The 19,309-nt window shown below is 44.0% G+C and overlaps 1 long non-coding RNA gene and 1 pseudogene across 1 annotated transcript; one reads left to right on the forward strand and one right to left on the reverse strand.

The window, feature by feature from the left end:
* The first annotated feature begins 7,588 nt into the window (after window positions 1-7,588).
* Window positions 7,589-11,062, forward strand: LOC146172375 (uncharacterized). The gene is made up of 2 exons (XR_014702440.1): window positions 7,589-8,066; window positions 8,158-11,062. It is a non-coding gene; the product is annotated as an uncharacterized LOC146172375 (long non-coding RNA).
* Window positions 11,063-16,333: 5,271 nt separating this feature from the next.
* Window positions 16,334-18,967, reverse strand: LOC146172376 (uncharacterized; annotated as a pseudogene).
* Window positions 18,968-19,309: the final 342 nt, after the last annotated feature.

A 19,309-nucleotide genomic window follows, 5' to 3' on the forward strand; every position in this document is an offset into this window, starting at 1 on the left:
GCGGAGCGATTTTCCACGCTACACCGCTGTCTTGCTAGAAAGCCTACCTAGGCAGCGTTTGACATTCAGCTGCTTTTTGTGGGTCCCGTAATTGAAAGCAACGCCTTCAGAAACGCGTTAAATGTACAAAAATGTATTCTCTTCAACAGTTTCACTCCAGGCTGTCAAAGCAGGCGGACGTTGATAAAACATTTGAGCACTCCAGTCTTTAGAAATCTGTAGAATCGCCATCAGTTTGTAAAATTATTGGAATAGGTCACTTTCCGACCGCTGGTACATAGACCCTCATGACAGCGCTGTCACGTGAATAAGGACCACACCAGACCGAAAGCTTGTCTCATATAACATAGCTAACCAAGGTATACCTTACAGCATTGTGTTGATTTTTATGGTGCATAAGCGACTAATGCTGCCATGTACCAAGAACAAGGTTTAATGTATTTATTTTGTGTGCAATGACTAAAATGTTCTTTAGGATGTAGCTTGTTTAGGAACATTTTAGGAAACCAAAAATGCAGGAAATTTGCACGTCTCTCCTAGGATTATGCTGGGATGGAAAGGGATCTGTTGCAAAATTGTACAAATGTTTCCTCTTATTTTCTCGACTCTGGCGCACGTGTAAGATATGGTTTATTGTTAGTTCATCTCCACACTCCTTGCATATTGGTTTGTCCTCTTTCATAAGTATGAAGCTGTGTGTGAGGTGTGGGTATGTGTTTTGTGAAGATGACCTAAAATGGCCTCCATGTTGTGTTTTTGATTACTGCATGATTTCCATTCCTTAATGACAGGTTTGACAAGTATAGTTTGTAGTTTATTTCAATGTTTCAAAAATCCTGCCATTTCACTCTCACTTTTCTTTGTACAAGCTTCTTGGTATCTTCATGCAGCATATTCACCCTCTGTAATTTAGCATTGCATCAAGGTAACCTGGTTATTTCTTTTCATCACCTTTCAAGACAACTGTCCGGATTTCATAAAGTGTAGGGTTTCTGACGACAGGAACTCCTTGGAAGTCATAGAAATAAATGAGATCCACAATCATGAGCTATCTAGGGTATGCATATACATGTCCATCGCTCAGTGGAATAGTGTCAGTACGCTGTTAGAACAGGTCTTGTGGTAACAACAACCATTGTCTTAGGTGGTCCTTTAATGGGCATTGAAATGCTATGTAACTACAGGTACTGATAGAACTCTTGATCATGTTATATGATGCGATCCTTGCATGCATATAGGTATACATTTCAGAATCTGCAGTGCACCACTTGACCATTTGCCACCAGTTTGTGTGAAAATGTATCTTTCATGCATGTTAACCAGTATTTAACAGATGACCTCTGTGCACAAGCCAAAAGTGCCACGAGCCAAATGTCACGAGGCCACACGACATGGCAGGAGCTGTTAAGTCAAGCTTACAAAGTTATATTTGAAATATGTTCTAGGACGTTTCAGCTCCAATTAAGAAAGGTTGAGGCTTACAGAGGTCTATGCCAGGTTGTCTCACCTAACAGGGCAGCCTACGACCGTATGCTAATGAGTATATCTGAGATAACAGAGACATGAATTAAGGAATTAGTAATTATGTTTGTAGCAAAGGGCATGTAAATTAACGGGAATCCACAGTGGGATCTGCAGACAAGAACTGTTAACGCTGGCCCACCATACCCCTACAGGTGGAGATTTGGAGTCTCCCTAATTTTTTTTCTGCTCAAAGCTTGTCATTTCCTTCGTTCTTCCAGATGAGGAAGATGTGAAAATGATAGCATCGAAAATTCCAGAAACCATCGTTAACAAGGATGCTGATCCCAACAGCGTAAAAAGGAACTTCAGAAAAGATGGGTGACTAGTATTGCTGGCAACAGTTGAAGCTAAGTGGAAAGGCATGAAATTGAAATGCAACATATGCAGAGATATGTTGCGAGACGACCAGTCTGTGCTGTGCGACATCTGTCTCCATTAGTTTCATCAAGTGATTGGCCAAAGCAGATGGGGCTTGTGGTTTTGTGATAAGTGCAGTGTAGCAGCATAGATGCAACCTTGCCCGTTAATAATTGGAGTGGAGTAAGTGCATTGTTTTTTTTTTTGTAAGATGTTCATGGTTTCCATGCAAACATTATGAGAAATTTTTTTCCTAGAGAATGTTTACTGAAATGTGAATATAATGTGCAATAAAACTAGTGTCTTCTTGCTATTTACTTTTCCTTGTATACATTAGTTCTGTGAAGAAAACCACCGGCTAGAAGGAAATGTAATGGCATGCATTTTGATACTTGGCCCCGTTGTGCTGGCCCAGTAGTTAAGAGTGCTTGGCTGCTGAACCGAAAGATGCAGATTTGGTTCCAGCCACAGCAGGGGCATTTCAATAGAGGCGAAACAATAGGCCGTCATGCATCGTGCGGTGTCAGTGCATGTAAAAGAACCCCAGGTGGTCGAAATTATACCGGAGCCCTCAACTATTGTGTTCCTCATAGCCACAGTTATTTTGGGATGCTAAACCAGATATATATCACATCACACTCTGAGTAAGATGCTATTCATGGTCAGTTAATCATACACTAAATGATCGTTTTTTTCTGCATGGTACAGCAGCTGTTGTGCAATTTTACTTTAGCCTTCATGAAGAATATCACAATGGCTCCACATGGCCTTCTGTTGACCCTTGATATGCGTCACAATCACACACCCGAGTATGTGTTTGTCTAAGGGCACCTACGCATGCAAGGAGGGGACCGTTACTTTCCATTTGTCAGAACTGAAATGCACGATCCACATCATTTCTGTAATTCAACTGCCTGCTATTTGAACTGTCCAGCATTGATGCAAGTTTCAAAGAACTGCAATTAGCAAATTAATCCAAGCAGGAAACCATGCCAAGAACTGCTTCGGTTTCATCTTTAACAACTGTTTGAGAACTAAAATTAGCCAAATGTTGCAAAACATAGATGAGAGGTTACAAAATCTAAAAAACAATGCAGCCTACCTGTGGCATGTAGGGTTTCACATCCTAAAGTGACATATGTAGCTATGAAAAATACCGTAGTGGAGAGCTCCAGATTAATTTGACTGCCCGGGCTTTGTACTTTGCGTTGACATCTTGCAGGAAACAGAAGCATTTGCATTTCACCTGCACCAAAGAGTGACTGCCATTAATGGCATTAAGCATCACGACCTTGGGGCAAGTAGCCGAACGTGCCACTAAGATGTTGCAGCGTCTACATACATGCTATACACGTCAACCTTTCTAGCATTAAAGCTGTCACATGCATGGCAGATATTAATGTTCAGCTTTGGACTGACAAGTTTAAAAGTGTACTATTTGTTTTTGTCTAGCATGAAAAACAAAGGAAACTAAGGAAAAACGAAAAAAAAAATGAACATATGTTGAAAAAGCACTAGTCATTAACACATAAAGCATATTCGTTCCTTTATTAATGATAAAGTGGCCTTCAACAATAGAACAAAGCCTGAACATTTAGGAAGGTGCTGTGCCAGGCAGCTATTTTACAGAAACCTGAACCCTTTCACCTGTAGTAATGCGCATCCCGGCGGTGTGGGCTGGGCACTTATTTTTCGGTCCACTCCAACATGCGAAAACTGCACCATGTGCATTCCCATTTTCTGAGTTTAGAGCTCTGTAGTGCAGGCTAACAAATTGTCGATGACTTATTTTCGTCTGATTGTTGCACAGCGCGTGTAAATAAATTACCACTGCACCTAATAAACACTGACATGCACGTGCAATATCGCCGATCATAAACGGACACACTGATGTCCGTCCGGACATCGGCGCACTCATCACAGCACTCTTAGTAGTCTCACACAGCACTCTAGTAGGACGTAATCCGTACATCACAGCATCTCACGGTAAGCACAAACCACACCTCCAACAAACACGAATGACGCGATGCTTGGGCTAGAGACACTCCGGCGGCACCCAGCTTTTTCAGCGCCGCTTGTATATGTACTACGTAGAACTTGCAGCACCAAACCTCAATGCGAGCAGAAAGCGATGCGTTACGTGACGCATCTCATCACAGATGGAAGTGACGAAACTTTGAAGAATCAAAACTACATAACTACATAACGACCGTCATAGACGTTAATCCACATGATAACGAGGACCAAATGAGCGGGCGTGCGGGCCGCGGCCTGGCCGTCAACACCGCGATTACATGCGCTTGCGCTCTGGTCGTGCTTGCCACCCTGCCGCGGTCCAACTCACGTAAACCTATCATCATGCCATCACATAGTATATCACCCATTCTAGGCACTAATCTTGCCACTGTACTATTCTTTGTAATTTCACATTTCACGCATGCAGTATGTAGTACATACTTCTTGCACCTCGCAAGTAGTACACCTCATACCAACTTCGATTTGGCTACATATGGCTACCATGTTGTTGCCAAGGGATCTAAAAACGTTGGTTGTTGCTACAACCACATCTGGGGATTTCGGATCCGTCCGGCTTTCCCGACGGATCCCAAGGCCCATATCGGAGAAAAATGCGTTGGGTCCGTCGGAAGAACCCTACCTATCGGGTCCGTCCGCCGTACCTCTGAAAAATATTTCCCGGATCCGTCCGTCGTATCCCGAAGAAAAACGCACCGGATCCGTCGGACGTACCTTTAAGACCATCGATCGGGTCCGTCCGACGTACCTTTAGCCACAGCCAACTATAAAACATCACCAGCAGAAATATCCACACCGGCTGTGATTAACAAGTCTGTGAATGTCACCACTCAGTCGAAAAGTAAATGAAAAGCAAATGAGACATTTCCGAGTGGAATTGAAACTGGCTGAATAGCAAACAGAGCAGTTTATTTGTCCTTGCCAGAGCAGAACCACTTCTGTTTTTGTCATTTGTTTTGGTCTTGGCTTGGCTGTGTTGTGATCTCCCGGTTATAGGGCTCTTTTCGGGGTGGAGAGCAGGGCCCGTATTCCAAGTTTGCGTCATTATCGAAGTGTCGCTATCTCACGTGACCTCGAGTCATCTGATTGGTGGAAACGCTGGAACTGGGTGTTGCCACTATGGAACCGGATGAGGTGGCAACATCATGTTCTGGCGTTTCCACCAATCAGATGACTGGAGGTCGGGGAGATAGCGACACTTTCGATAACAATGCAAACTCGGAATACGGACCCAGTAATCACACACTAAATAGGGCCAGCAACCAATTTAATCAGAGCTGGATGCCCCCGCTCACTCGACAGTCTTGAGGTTGCGTCTGGACGCCACTGCAATGATCCGATGCTTGAGGTGGGAGGTGATGGCCATAGCTGCAGGCTGTGCTGATGGTGACGGTGGTGACGGTATACACGGCGAGCTCAATAGGCACACCACCAGGACTAGCGAGCCGTAAACCGCTGCATGCGCAATCTCAACGGCTCCGTGTCAAACCTCGCGATCATAACCTCTTTGAACTTGGAAAATGTTGTCGCCTCCCTGGCCGCTGCATCATGCCACACAAACTCTTTGGCAGCGCCTGCCATCTTACACTTACAGAGACACAGCACATGACTATAGGCACAAGAAGCGATGCTGACAGCTTGCTCTACGGTATTCAGAAATTCGCGAACAGGTTCGGTACCATCAAACATAGGGATGAAATGGCTAAATGCTAGTACACTCGACTCATGCACCATGACCGACTGACTCTTCAACTTTCGCGTTCATTTCAATGCCAGTCTAGCCAGTCAACCAGATTCCGTGTATCCCTCCTACTCTCCGTGGCAAAGGGATCCGTTTAAGAGCAATGCTAGACCCGAAAATACTGCTGCCACCATTGTGATGTCCCAGTTATTGGGCTCTTTTCGGGGTCGAGAGCAGGAATCACACACGAAATAGGCCCAGTAACAGATTTAACCGGAGCTGGATGCCCCCCGCTCACCCGATGGTCTTGAGGTTGCGTCTGGACGCCACTGCGATGATCCGGTGCTTGAGGTGGGAGGTGATGGCCATAGCTGCAGGCAGCACTGATGGTGACGAAGTACACGGCGAGCTCAATAGACGCGTCGCCAGGACTAACGAGCCGTCTTTGTATCTTCAGGCAGTCATCCCTCAGGAGACGAGTCTGGGTTGACCGGCTGTAGAGCGTCTCTCGTTCCTCTCTGCCCCACCGTCCTTCTGTTGCTTTCCTTGTCACCTTGAGTTCTTTCTTCTTGTTCCCAGAACTCTCGCCATCCTCGCAGCAGCGCACGTGTAGCTGTTATTACCGCGTCGTCCCCGCATTCCTGTGTGTCGTTCAGTGACCCTTCTCGTATCTGTTTTTCGGTCAAAAGGCGACACAAGCAGGCAAAATTGTGGAGAGGTTGGTGGTTCACGGAACCCTGCTCAACCCCTATCCCAAGTTCCGGCACAGCCAATTTAGCCATCACAGTGTCTCACTTTCTAGGCACAATGACTTGTTTATGTCAGCGGCACCAGCTGAGCACTTTCTTTGCATTTACCAGATAGATTTGTCGTTCATATAGAAATGCAGCATAATAGGCAATTTTTGCTATATTCTTCAGAATAATGGACACAACAGCTTAAGTAATTTGCGATAGGAAGCTCCACTATTTGGAGAGCCCAATGCGAGCTCCCAATATGCGCGCTCAGACGCTCGCATATGCAATCGCGTTTGTGCTCTTTGTGGCAAGCCTGAAGAGCTTCTCTATGTTGCATTCCCACTGTCGTAGCTTCTTTTAGTTATTTCAGAATTGATTACCTGCTCTTTGTTTGCTGAAGTTATAAATAATAATGACTGCACAGGTGTGTCTCACTTTATTGTTTTCACTGTAGCTGCTACTGAACCTGGCGATGGATGGTGCCGCATCTAATATTAAAGTCTGTTACAAGCAAGATGGAGTACCAAACTTTAAGGCTAATTTTTTCTTTATAGCCACTTGTCTTCTACATACAACGTCTGTTAAAAAGAAGGTCCAATTAATGGAAGTCATAGGGCAGCCAGCCATTTGGGTGAATGGTGTCTCTTATACCTGACTGTTTGTTACATCCATATCTCTTATAACAGGGTTCAGCTGTATATAATTCACATTCTATATAAGACAATTTCATATAAGACATACATATAAGACTTATAAAACATTCCATATAGACAAGCATCATGTTTGTAAACAAAGGTGGCGCTGCGATCAGTAGCGACATGGGGTGTAGGCAAAACACAGCGTGCCTACACTGCGCCAAGTGACACTGCCTTCGAAACCAGTTCGCGCGTGCGAATATTCTGAAGCGTAAGCTTCACTTGTGCATGGAAATGGTTTTGTTTATGCCTGGAGAGTAGTTCAACACTTTACCAGCCAATTAATTCTGGAATTGGCGAAGAGCGCTACATTGGCTTCCTTCTCCATGGCCTCAGCAGCGTGCGCTTACGGTGGGCACCGTAGTGACTGATTAAGTTCAATGAAAAGTAAAAAGCACAATGTATATGAAAAACTAACAGCCAACATTGTTCAACTCCCTTGCGTATTGCTAGCGCATGCAAGGACAACGAATGAATGAGTGGAAGTGTGTTTTTCATATGACAAGCTCCTTTGATCTTTCTGCTGAAGCACCTTCACTCTAAATAACTATCGAAGTGTCTAAAGGTACGTCCGACGGATCCATTCGATTCTCGTAAAGATACGGCGGACGTCGATATACAGGCTCATGGCTATATGCACGTCGAACGCGGCCCCATTCCGCTTGCTACGCGTGAATGGATCTCATCCTCTATGATATCAGCTAGCCGCGACTCTCGATGAGGTGCTACGAAGAGTGTATCCGTTCTAACATAGATCACGGTCTTCACTTAGGGTTGTGTACGGCAAACATCGCTGTCAAGCACATAGCTGCAGGCGATATGCTACGTACTGCACCAGCTCCACCAGCTGGCATCGAGATACGCACATTCAAGAGCAGCTTGCGCTTCGCACTAAACTATCACCTCGATCTGCCCGTAATGCGAGCGAGCTATTCCTAGCATTTACGCTGTCTTAGGTCCAGCATCGACCTCTGAAGATCTAGCGCCGGCACAACACACACACACCTCGTCGTGCAGCTGAACATTCGGCAGTCCAAAGTATGTGAAATGGCATTATGCTCGTTCCTCACATGCAGACCGAGGAAACAGGATGTTTTTAGCTAAATTCTTCGTTTAAATTCTACCTCAGAGCCGTGGCAGAAGACATGCCGAATCTACTAGAGGCCTGCACATCGACTCGTCGAGGCGAAGACCTACTGCACCGCACCGCAAGAGTGCACAACCGGAAAGCCGGAAGCGTGAATGATCCGAATTCCCTGTGAACAGCAACGTTCTTTGGTATATAGGGGATTACTTGACTAAAGTGCTTAGGCTGCATCTTTTTCTTGTCGTTGAAGTTTGCGTACATGTAGTTTAAACCCCCGCATGCTCGAGGTTAGCGTGACCCGACTGAACGGCCGCGCAGCTTTGAAACGATCGGGATCGATATGCATGCATCGCCGGGCTTAGGTACGCGGTAGAAAATGTGCGCTGCACATTTCGTTGAAGAAGCTGACTCTTGGAATTTTGCAGAGTGTGCCATGCAAGCGATCGTTGCTACAACCACGCATCCATGTTCCCACGGCTGGCCTACCCCGAGGCGCATAAATGTTCAACCGTGGACGTATCAATGATCGAAGAGAGGACAGATTTTCACAATATTGGGCGCGAAATCGATAGCTACCAGTGCTCAGTGTTAGAGAAATTCTGCCTTGATCATGCGCAATTCAGTGTTTCAGGTGTGGTCAGTTTGAACAGTTCGCCTTTCAAGTCAGCGGCGCCAGCGATGGATCGGCGGAGCGATTTTCCACGCTACACCGCTGTCTTGCTAGAAAGCCTATCTAGGCGGCGTTTGACATTCACCTGCTTTTTGTTGGCCCCGTAATTGAAAGCAACGCCTTCAGAAACGCGTTAAATGTTCAAAAATGTATTCTCTTCAACAGTTTCACTCCAGGCTGTCAAAGCAGGCGGACGTTGATAAAACAGTTGAGCACTCCAGTCTTTAGAAATCTGTACAATCACCTTCAGTTTGTAAAATTATTGGAATAGGTCACTTTCCGATCGCTGGGACATAGACCCTCATGACAGCGCTGTCACGTGAATAAGGACCACACCAGGCCGAAAGCTTGTCTCATATAACATAGCTAACCAAGGTATACCTTACAGCATTGTGTTGATTTTTATGGTGCCTAAGCGACTAATGCTGCCATGCACCAAGAACAAGGTTTAATGTATTTATTTTGTGTGTAATGACTAAAATGTTCTTTAGGATGTAGCTTTTTTAGGAACATTTTAGGAAACCAAAAATGCAGGAAATTTGCACGTCTCTCCTAGGATCATGCTGGGATGGAAATGGATCTGTTGGAAATTGTACAAAATGTTTCCTCTTTTCTCGACTCTGGCGCATGTGTAAGATATGGTTTATTGTTAGTTCATCTCCACACTCCTTGCATATTGGTTTGTCCTCTTTCATAAGTATGAAGCTGTGTGTGAGGTGTGGGTATGTGTTTTGTGAAGATGACCTAAAATGGCTTCCATGTTGCGTTTTTGATTACTGCATGATTTCCATTCCTTAATGACAGGTTTGACAAGTGTAGTTTGTAGTTTATTTCAATGTTTCAAAAATCCTGCCATTTCACTCCCACTTTTCTTTGTACAAGCTTCTTGGTATCTTCATGCAGCATATTCACCCTCTGTAATTTAGCATTGCGTCAAGGTAACCTGGTTATTTCTTTTCATCACCTTTCAAGACTACTGTCCCGATTTCATAAAGTTTCTGACGACAGGAACTCCTTGGAAGTCATAGAAATAAATGAGATCCACAATATGAGCTATCTAGGGTATGCATATACATGTCCATCGCTCAGTGGAATGGCGTCAGTACGCTGTTACAACAGGTCTTGAGATAACAACAACCATTGTCTGAGGTGGTCCTTTAATGGGCATTGAAATGCTATGTAACTACAGGTACTGATAGAACTCTTGATCATGTTATGTGATGATGCGATCCTTGCATGAATATAGGTATGCTATGTAACTACAGGTACTGATAGAACTCTTGATCATGTTATGTGATGATGCGATCCTTGCATGAATATAGGTATACATTTCAGAATCTGCAGTGCACCACTTGACCATTTGCCACCAGTTTGTGTGAAAATGTATTTTTCATGCATGTTAACCAGTGTTTAACAGATGACCCCTGTGCACAAGCCAAAAGTGCCACGAGCCAAATGTCACGAGGCCACACGACATGGCAGGAGCTGTTAAGCCAAGCTTACAAAGTTATATTTGAAATATTTCAGCTTCAACGTTTCAGCTCCAATTAAGAAAGGTTGAGGCTTACAGAGGTCTATGCTAGGTTGTCTATCACCTAACAGGGCAGCCTACGACCGTATGCTAATGAGTATATCTGAGATAACAGAGACATGAATTAAGGAATTAGTAGTAATGTTTGTAGCAAAGGGCATGTAAATTAACGAGAATCCACAGTGGGATCTGCAGACAAGAACCATTAACGCTGGCACACCATACCCTTACAGGTGGAGATTAGGAGTCTCCCTAATTTTTTGTCTGCTCAAAGCTTGTCATTTCCTTCGTTCTTCCAGATGAGGAAGATGTGAAAATGATAGCATCTAAAATGCCAGAGACCGTAGTTAACAAGGATGCTGATCCCAACAGCGTAAAAAGGAATTTCAGAAAAGATGGGTGACTAGTAATGCTGGCAACAGTTGAAACTAAGTGGAAAGGCATGAAATTGAAATGCAACATATGCAGAGATATGTTGCGAGACGACCAGTCTGTGGTGTGCGACATCTGTCTCCGTTAGTTCCATCAAGTGATTGGCCAAAGCAGATGGGGCTGGTGGGTTTTGTGATAAGCGCAGTGTAGTAGCATAGATGCAACCTTGCCCATTAATAATTCGAGTGGAGTAAGTGCATTGTTTTGTTTTGTTCATGGTTTCCATGAAAACATTATGAGAAATTTTTTCCTAGAGAATGTTTGCTGAAATGTGAATATAATGTGCAATAAAACTAGTGTTTTCTTGCTGTTTACTTTTCCTTGTATACATTAGTTCTGTGAAGAAAACCACAGGCTAGAAAGAAATGTAATGGCATGCATTTTGATACTTGGCCCCGTTGTGCTGGCTCAGTAGTTAGAGTGCTTGGCTGCTGAACCCAAAGATGCAGATTTGGTTCCAGCCACAGCAGGGACATTTTAATAGAGGCGAAACAATAGGCCGTCATGCACCGTGCGGTGTCAATGCATGTAAAAGAACCCCAGATGGTCGAAATCATACCGGAGCCCTCAACTATTGTGTTCCTCATAGCCGTAGTTATTTTGGGATGCTAAACCAGATATATATCACATCATACTCTGAGTAAGATGCTATTCATGGTCAGTTAATCATATACTAAATGATCAATTTTTTTTCTGCATGGTACAGCAGCTGTTGTACAATTTTACTTTAGCCTTCATGAAGAATATCACACTGGCTCCACATGGCCTTCTGTTGACCCTTGATATGCGTCACAATCACACACCCGAGTATGTATTTGTCTAAAGGCACCTATGCATGCAAGGAGGGGACCGTTACTTTCCACTTGTCAGAACTGAAATGCATGATCCACATCATTTCTGTAATTCAACTGCTTGCTATTTGAACTGTCCAGCATTGATGCAAGTTTCAAAGAACTGCAATTAGCAAATTAATCTAAGCAGCAAACCATGCCAAGAACTGCTTCGGTTTCATCTTTAGCAACTGTTTGGGAACTAAAATTAGCCAAATGTTGCAAAACATAGATGAGAGGTTACAAAATCTAAAAAACAATGCAGCCTACCTGTGGCATGTAGGGTTTCACATCCTAAAGTGACATATGTAGCTATGAAGAATACCGTAGTGGAGAGCTCCAGCCTAATTTGACTGCCTGGGCTTTGTACTTTGAATTGACATCTTGCAGAAAACAGAAGCATCTGCATTTCACCTGCACCAAAGTGCGACTGCCATCACTGGTATTAAACATCACGACCTTGGGGCAAGTAGCCTAACGTGCCACTAAGATGTCGCAGCGTGTACGTACATGCTATACATGTCAACCTTTCTAGCATTAAAGCTGTCACATGCATGGCAGATATTCATGTTCAGCTTTGGACTGACAAGTTTAAAAGTGTACTATTTGTGTTTGTCTAGCATGAAAAACAAAGGAAACTAAGGAAAAACGAAAAATGAACATAATATGTTGAAAAAGCATTAGTCATTAACACATAAAGCATATTCGTTCCTTTATTAATGATAAAGTGGCCTTCAACAATAGTACAAAGCCTGAACATTTAGAAAGGTGCTGTGCCAGGCAGCTATTTTACAGAAACCTGAACCATTTCACCTGTAGTAATACGCATCCCGGCGGTGTGGGCTGGGCACTTATTTTTCGGTGCACTCCAACATGCGAAAACTGCATCGTGCATTCCCATTTTCCGAGTTTTGAGCTCTGTAGTACAGGCTAACAAATTGTCGATGACTTATTTTCGTCTGATTGTTGTACAGCGCGTGTAAATAAATTACCACTGCACCTAATAAACACTGACATGCACGTGCAACATCGCCGATCATAAACGGACACACTGATGTCCGTCCGGACATCGGCGCACTCATCACAGCACTCTTCGTAGTCTCACACAGCACTCTAGTAGGACGTAATCCGTAATCACAGCATCTCACGGTAAGCACAAACCACACCTCCAGTTGTACAACAAACACGAATGACGCGATGCTTGGGCTAGAGACACGCCGGCGGTGCCCAGCTTTTTCAGCGCCGCTTGTACTACGTAGAACTTGCAGCACCAAACCTCAATGCGAGCAGAAAGCGATGCGTTACGTGACGCATCTCATCACAGATGGAAGTGAGGAAACTTTGAAGAATCAAAACTACATAATTACATAACGACCGTCGTAGACGTTAATCCACATAATAACGAGGACCAAATGAGCGGGCGTGCGGGCCGCGGGCTGGCCGTCAACACCGCGATTACATGCGCTTGCGCTCTGGTCGTGCTTGCCACCCTGCCGCGGTCCAACTCACGTAAACCTATCATCATGCCATCACGTAGTATATCACCCATTCTAGGCACTATTCTTGCCACTGTACTATTCTTTGTAATTTCACATTTCACGCATGCAGTATGTAGTACATACTTCTTACACCTCGCACGTACCGTCTTTGCCATAAGTAACCAGGCTGCATGTTTTGCTTCTCGCTCGTATTCTAAAGACAACATGGATTCCCAGAGGACCACAACTTGTTAATAAGTGAGGGCAGGAGCTCGCCTTTACTTTGCACAGATTTACAGCTTCAGAAATGGTACGAATTCTCCACTACCTGACCTAGAAGCGAAACCCGCAGCCTGGTTACTTTTGGCAAAGACGGTACACCTCATACCAATTTCGATTTGGCTACATATGGCTACCATGTTGTTGCTACAACCACATCTGAGTCCGGCTTTCCCGACGGATCCCAAGGCCCATATCGGAGAAAAATGCGTTGGGTCCGTCGGAAGAACCCTACCGATCGGGTCCGTCCGCCGTACCTCTGAAAAATATTTCCCGGATCCGTCGGACGGATCCCGAAGAAAAACGCACCGGGTCCGTCGGACGTACCTTTAAGACCATTGATCGGGTCCGTCCGACGTACCTTTAGCCACAGCCAATAACTATTACCAATAACAATAGTGAACTAGAAATCATATTTCTAGCTCAGTGTACCGGCAACGTAAGTCAGAATTTCACCGAATAAGAACTCAATCTTTTACTTTTTTGTAACATATTCGCCTAGTACGCGCTGCTAACTTGTTTTATTCTGCTCGATAAAAAATACATTTGACGTCTGTTTCATCGTACAGACGTAGCCAAGGTCATTCGCAGGTTATATATACATGAAGGCCAGTAAGAATGCTCTCATTTTTTTCTTTTTGCGATTTAGGAGAGGTGCATGAGCGTAATGAAACATTCTTCACGATCGCTTGCAGTGAAATTTGCACGATCTGCTAAGCTTTTTTAATATACTTGGGAACTTTTCATTCAAAAGCGCATCATCTTATCTGCTTATTTTGCACCCCTCATAGCTGATTCCAGTTTGGGACATTAAACTCTATGTACCACATTATATATATATTTACACACCATGCCCCAGCTGCTTGATCAGACCTACGTTGTAAGTGGATATTTAATTTGTTCGTCAAAATCCTAGTGACCTTCAAAAAGAAAGTTTAATAATCTGAAAAATAATGTCGTGTGACTTAAATTTGCCCGGATCCTAACAATGCATACTCGCTATTTAGGGTGGGTGAAAGTGACATTAGAGAAAAGCTGCTTTATAAGTTTGGACCTGTTTCGACAATATCGCGCTGGAGTGACTGCTCAAAGTAATAGCAGTTACCTTCGCAGGAGCTTTTATGTCCTTTTCTGTACAAACATACGCTGACAACGCGCGGCGCTTTTTATTATGACTTGATATAGTGTATACAACAAAGCGTGCACGAGCTGCAGGCGTTTTTTATGCCGCTATTCGTCGTACGGCCAAACAGCAACCATGACAATTAAAAGTTGCAAACTATTCAAGTTTCAATGCAGAAGTGCAACGCACGTTTGCCGCGAAGGCAATCCATCGGCGAAGGGTCTACTTGTCACGCTCAACGTCCCTGCCCATCGTTCTCTTATTTATCCTACCGTAAGAAACGTGGAAACAAGTACCATTTTCTTTTTTGTGTCTCATGGCGCAACCAACCACGCCACAGCTCGCAGCAATATCAGGAATTATGCCCGAAAACCCAGCAAGCACCGCACATCCAATGCAGACGACCCGAGCTTTTGCCTACACCACGAAAGTCACTGCTGACTCCAACGCTGCCGCATCTCCACTGACGTCACGGGCTGACGCTTGTTTGTAAGACAAGACAGAGTGATGTGAGCGTTGCAAACAGGACGCACTCACGCACGTTCACACTGCGCTGAAGGTAGGAGTGCATATATAGATGGTTTCAGTGTTTACAAACAAACCACGCTTGACGCTGATTGGTTGCCCTCTGGAACCTTCCGGTAGGAAGGCTTCCATACTTCCATTTGTGCATTTTCAAGGCGCATGCAACGTGCGACCAGTGCGTCGGTGTTTCTGCGTGCTGCTTTGGGCTGATTCTGAGTCTTGAATGTAATTATGGTTATGTCGAGGGACTACTTCAAGGCGCTCAGCACCAAAGCGAAGGATCGGTATTGCCAGAAGCTTTTATTTAGAGGCGCAGAGCTGCCCGATCCGCTGGACGACGATGTGGTGCGCTTCTCGTTTTCAGCGGGCTCCAAAAACCTTCTGCCATTCACTGCAGCGAACATTTTTGTTTATCTTGCGGAAGGTGGGTGCGGGCTCCAAAAACCTTCTGCCATTCACTGCAGCGAACATTTTTGTTTATCTTGCGGAAGGTGGGTGCTTTTACACAAGAGAACAGATTAAGAACTACAAGATCACTGAAGCTTACAATGCAGTTGTCGTAGTGGCAACTGTAGGAGCCCATAGTGCATTGTTAACGAACACGGAACAGTAGTCTGCGCTCAGCTACCTGCATGGCTGGGTAAGTAAACAATAATTGCAAAGGCGTTAACTGCTTGCATGTATTAATGTTTGTAAACCGCTCGTGCGATTTGCTGCGAAGCTAAATAATTGAACTATTTTAGGACATAACCTCCTGTCCTTTCTTCTTATCGCTCCCACCTTTATTTTCTTCTGTCCTGTTGCTGTCTGCTTTCCGTCAGCCAGAGCTCATGTTTTGCAAGTGCAGATGACAATTACCACAGCTGGCAGCAGTCATTTTTTTGGTATGTGTTGTGAAAAATAACTGCTAGAAGGAGAAAAGGATGTAGCTGCTTTCTGGGTAATGCACTGAACAAACAAGTTGCAGGACTCAGAAAAGGGCAGCAAAGAAACAAACAGCCCGAAGCCACGCATGCATTTTTTTATTGTTGCTTGTGAGGAAACAACTGTCCTTTCTCAAATGCTTGGAAACTGGTAATGAGCTGTGAGTAAAGTAGTTGTTGTATTTATTTATTTATAGTTAATTACCAGCTAATAAACACGTGGCATCAATTAGTTTTCCACAACAGGAAAAAAAATCCCCTTTACCATATGGCATCAGATTATTTTTGTTTTTCGCTTTCCAAGAAATTACTTTAAACTCAAGCAAAGGGCATAAGAATAACAGCAATGAAATGTCCATTATTGTATTCTTGGCTCACGAGTCAGCAGCACATCAAGACTTTCAGATCTATGAGTGTGGTTTGTGTGTCATTGGGAAGCAGCCGTACCTAGCTGCATCTCCTGACAGCATTGTATCTTGTGCATGCTGTGGAAAAGCGGTACTAGAGGTGAAGTGTCCTGCCTCTGTGAAAGGACAACCACTGAAACCTGTATTAAAGTAGTTGCCATATTTAAATGAAAGTATGCAGCTAAAAAAGGAGCATGCCTACTAATCTCAAGTACAGGCCCAAATGGCAGCAACGCAGCCTTCTCAAGCATACTTTGTGGTATTTATAAGCTGTGCTCTAACTGTAGGTTATTTCTTTTGATGAGAGCTTCTGGGCTGTTGTGAAATCAAAAGCAGAAACCATTTTTATTAAACATTTTCCCTCGACTGCGTAACATGACCATCCTGAAACAAATGCAACAAGCTATGATGATATGTATCTGCTGAGGTGCCAAATCTGGCCGCATTGTGGACTCCTCTCAGTGCACGCTTTCACCTCAAGTGTGCAAAAACGAAACGCACTCCTGCATCCTGGGTTTGCATGAAATGCCAAACCAACAGTCAGTCTGCTAGCAACTGAGCTGAAGTGCCTATCCAGTTACAAGTACACAATCTGACACCATTGAAAGTAAAACATGTTAATGTTAATAAGGGGAAAGAACTGATATCACTTGTTTAGAATCTAGTAATTAGCTGTAAACAAACTTGGCTACATACAAAACTTTGTTTATATCCAGTTCAGTTCAGCCCAGTTACGTGTTTCTAAATGCATGACATGAATTATTCACTCTCTTAACGACGAGAAAATTCTCTTGGCTTACTGTGTTTTCAGACTGCTTTTTTGCTTGGTTGCATCTGTTCTTTGTTACAATGTAAAAGAAATGCATCGTTATGCACTATCCTTCTACAGAAGCTAATTTTTTTTTCTTGTGCTGTCTTTGTTTGAACAACCACAGTCTTTGACGACAGTGGTCGGCATAGATCATGTGAAGTAAGGCGGAGCTACATTATACTAGCCAATTCTTAATAGCCATCATTCTGGCTCTTGAGAAAGCTTTCTTTTGTGTTGATAAAATTAAGCGAAGCATCAGTACCAACACTGACTCTTGATGTTAGTCTCTGTATGACTGCTCAAACTGAATTAAGTGATGATTTATCTGTAGTAGACAAATATCTTATGATGCATGTGTACCTTTACATACATTAAAATAGGCAGCCAAAAATCTCGTGTTTGCAGACATTGAAAAAAGTGCACTACAGATCTAACCAAAGACAAAGGCTGATAAAACTTTTATTTACATGGCAGTGTGGTCTCATTCCATACAACAAATGGCATCACTTTACATTAAACTGTGCAGTGGTGCTTATGCATGCAGAAAAGAGCCATCTTTCTAACACATAGTAACACAGTTACTCAAGCTGGCTTTTAATTATAGGTGTTTGGAGGTTGACAAGTGCACTACACACAATGAGAATTTTGTCAATGGTTGCTTGATCGCCATCTCCAGGGCCCGTATTCTGAGTTTGCGTCGTTATCGAAAGTGTCGCTATCTCCCCGACCTCGAGTAATCTGATTGGTGGAAACCCCGGAATATGATGTGGCCACCTCTTCCGGTTCCGTATTGGCAACACCCAATTCCGGCGTTTCGACCAATCAGATGACTCGAGGTCACGTGAGATAGCGACACTTCGATAACGACGCGAACTCTGAATTTGGGCCCAGCTCTCTTCACAAAGCTTACTGGAAGTACTGTCTTGAAAACCCTGAAGACTTTCAGGCGCTATATGGCCTGTTGTACGTGTATTCGTGCACTGGAAAGCTTTCTCGATGCAGTCACTTCAGCCCCTGGTAGCTGCGTCCTTCGCTTAGTCAGGGAAGGCATCTGAATTGCGGCACCACGTGCAGCAAACGTTTCTTCACAGCGAAATTTCCTGTCGACCAAAAACAAGTCTCCTTCTCAAACCTTGTTAATAAGTCCACGTTTCAAGGCCAACTCTTTATCAGAAACTCTATCTCCCCATGCTTTGGATACAAGATATGGCTCCTGAAGGTGTGATAGAGACAAGCACTTTCACAGTGTTGTGCTTATGATTTGACTAAATCTTGCTTTGAGCATCCATGAATAAACACAGGTGATTAAATAATTTGTCTTTCAATGCTTTAGGCCGGTGTGATTCAAGTGCATGTCGAGATGGCCAAATGATAAATTTCTGCGTGTTTGCTGCCAGCACGTTGTTCCGTGAGTGAAAATGACACGCTGCTGACAGAGATGCCAAATCGAGATGCTAGGTCCTCAGTCAGGAGGCCGAGTCGTAGATGCATCAGCACAAGAATGAGCTGCTGTCCGGCATCAAGTGAAGTTCTGTGGGTTGGCGTCCAGATGGGTAGTACCATCTGAAGCAGTACTTTCAACATCTGTACTGAAACAAGGCCTATATGAAATTTAATATTCTTGTCTGATTGTATGACTACATCTCGTCATATTTGAGAGGTTTGGCTGTCCGTGCCTTTCCAGTTTGAAAATTTTTTTATTGCCTGCTGCAACTTCCAGCTCTAAAGAAGCTACCTGTCCCTTGAGGGACCTGTTTTCTTCGACGAGATCTGCAATGTTCTGTCTGCATGGAGAGTGCTGTCTCAGTTTTGGTGTTGCACGTTCTGTGAGCAGTGTCCTCATCCATCACAGCTTCACTTGCACCCATGGAGAGGCCAGGATCTGCTGCTGCAGTCGCAGTTGGCTTTAAATCTTGTTTCTTTTGAGCCCGCTCGTATCTTGAAACACCAGCTATGGAAACACCTTCCGAATGTAGTCCGGATGATTCTCGTCAGACGATGGCTTGACTAAAAAAAAAAAAAATACAAAAGGCCATTAGATAACGAAACATACCCAAGTATAATGCACACTCGAAACACAGAAATGCGGACAAGGGGTGGTTACAGTCTCATTGATATTCCATACACATCAGTCCTTGTTTTAAAAAACACACTGCGCACAATGTAGACACTGCTCGAGGTTCCT

Source organism: Amblyomma maculatum, unplaced genomic scaffold (assembly GCF_055883805.1).
Source record: "Amblyomma maculatum isolate TAMU_Amacu unplaced genomic scaffold, ASM5588380v1 scaffold_13, whole genome shotgun sequence".
Classification (NCBI taxonomy): domain Eukaryota; kingdom Metazoa; phylum Arthropoda; class Arachnida; order Ixodida; family Ixodidae; genus Amblyomma; species Amblyomma maculatum.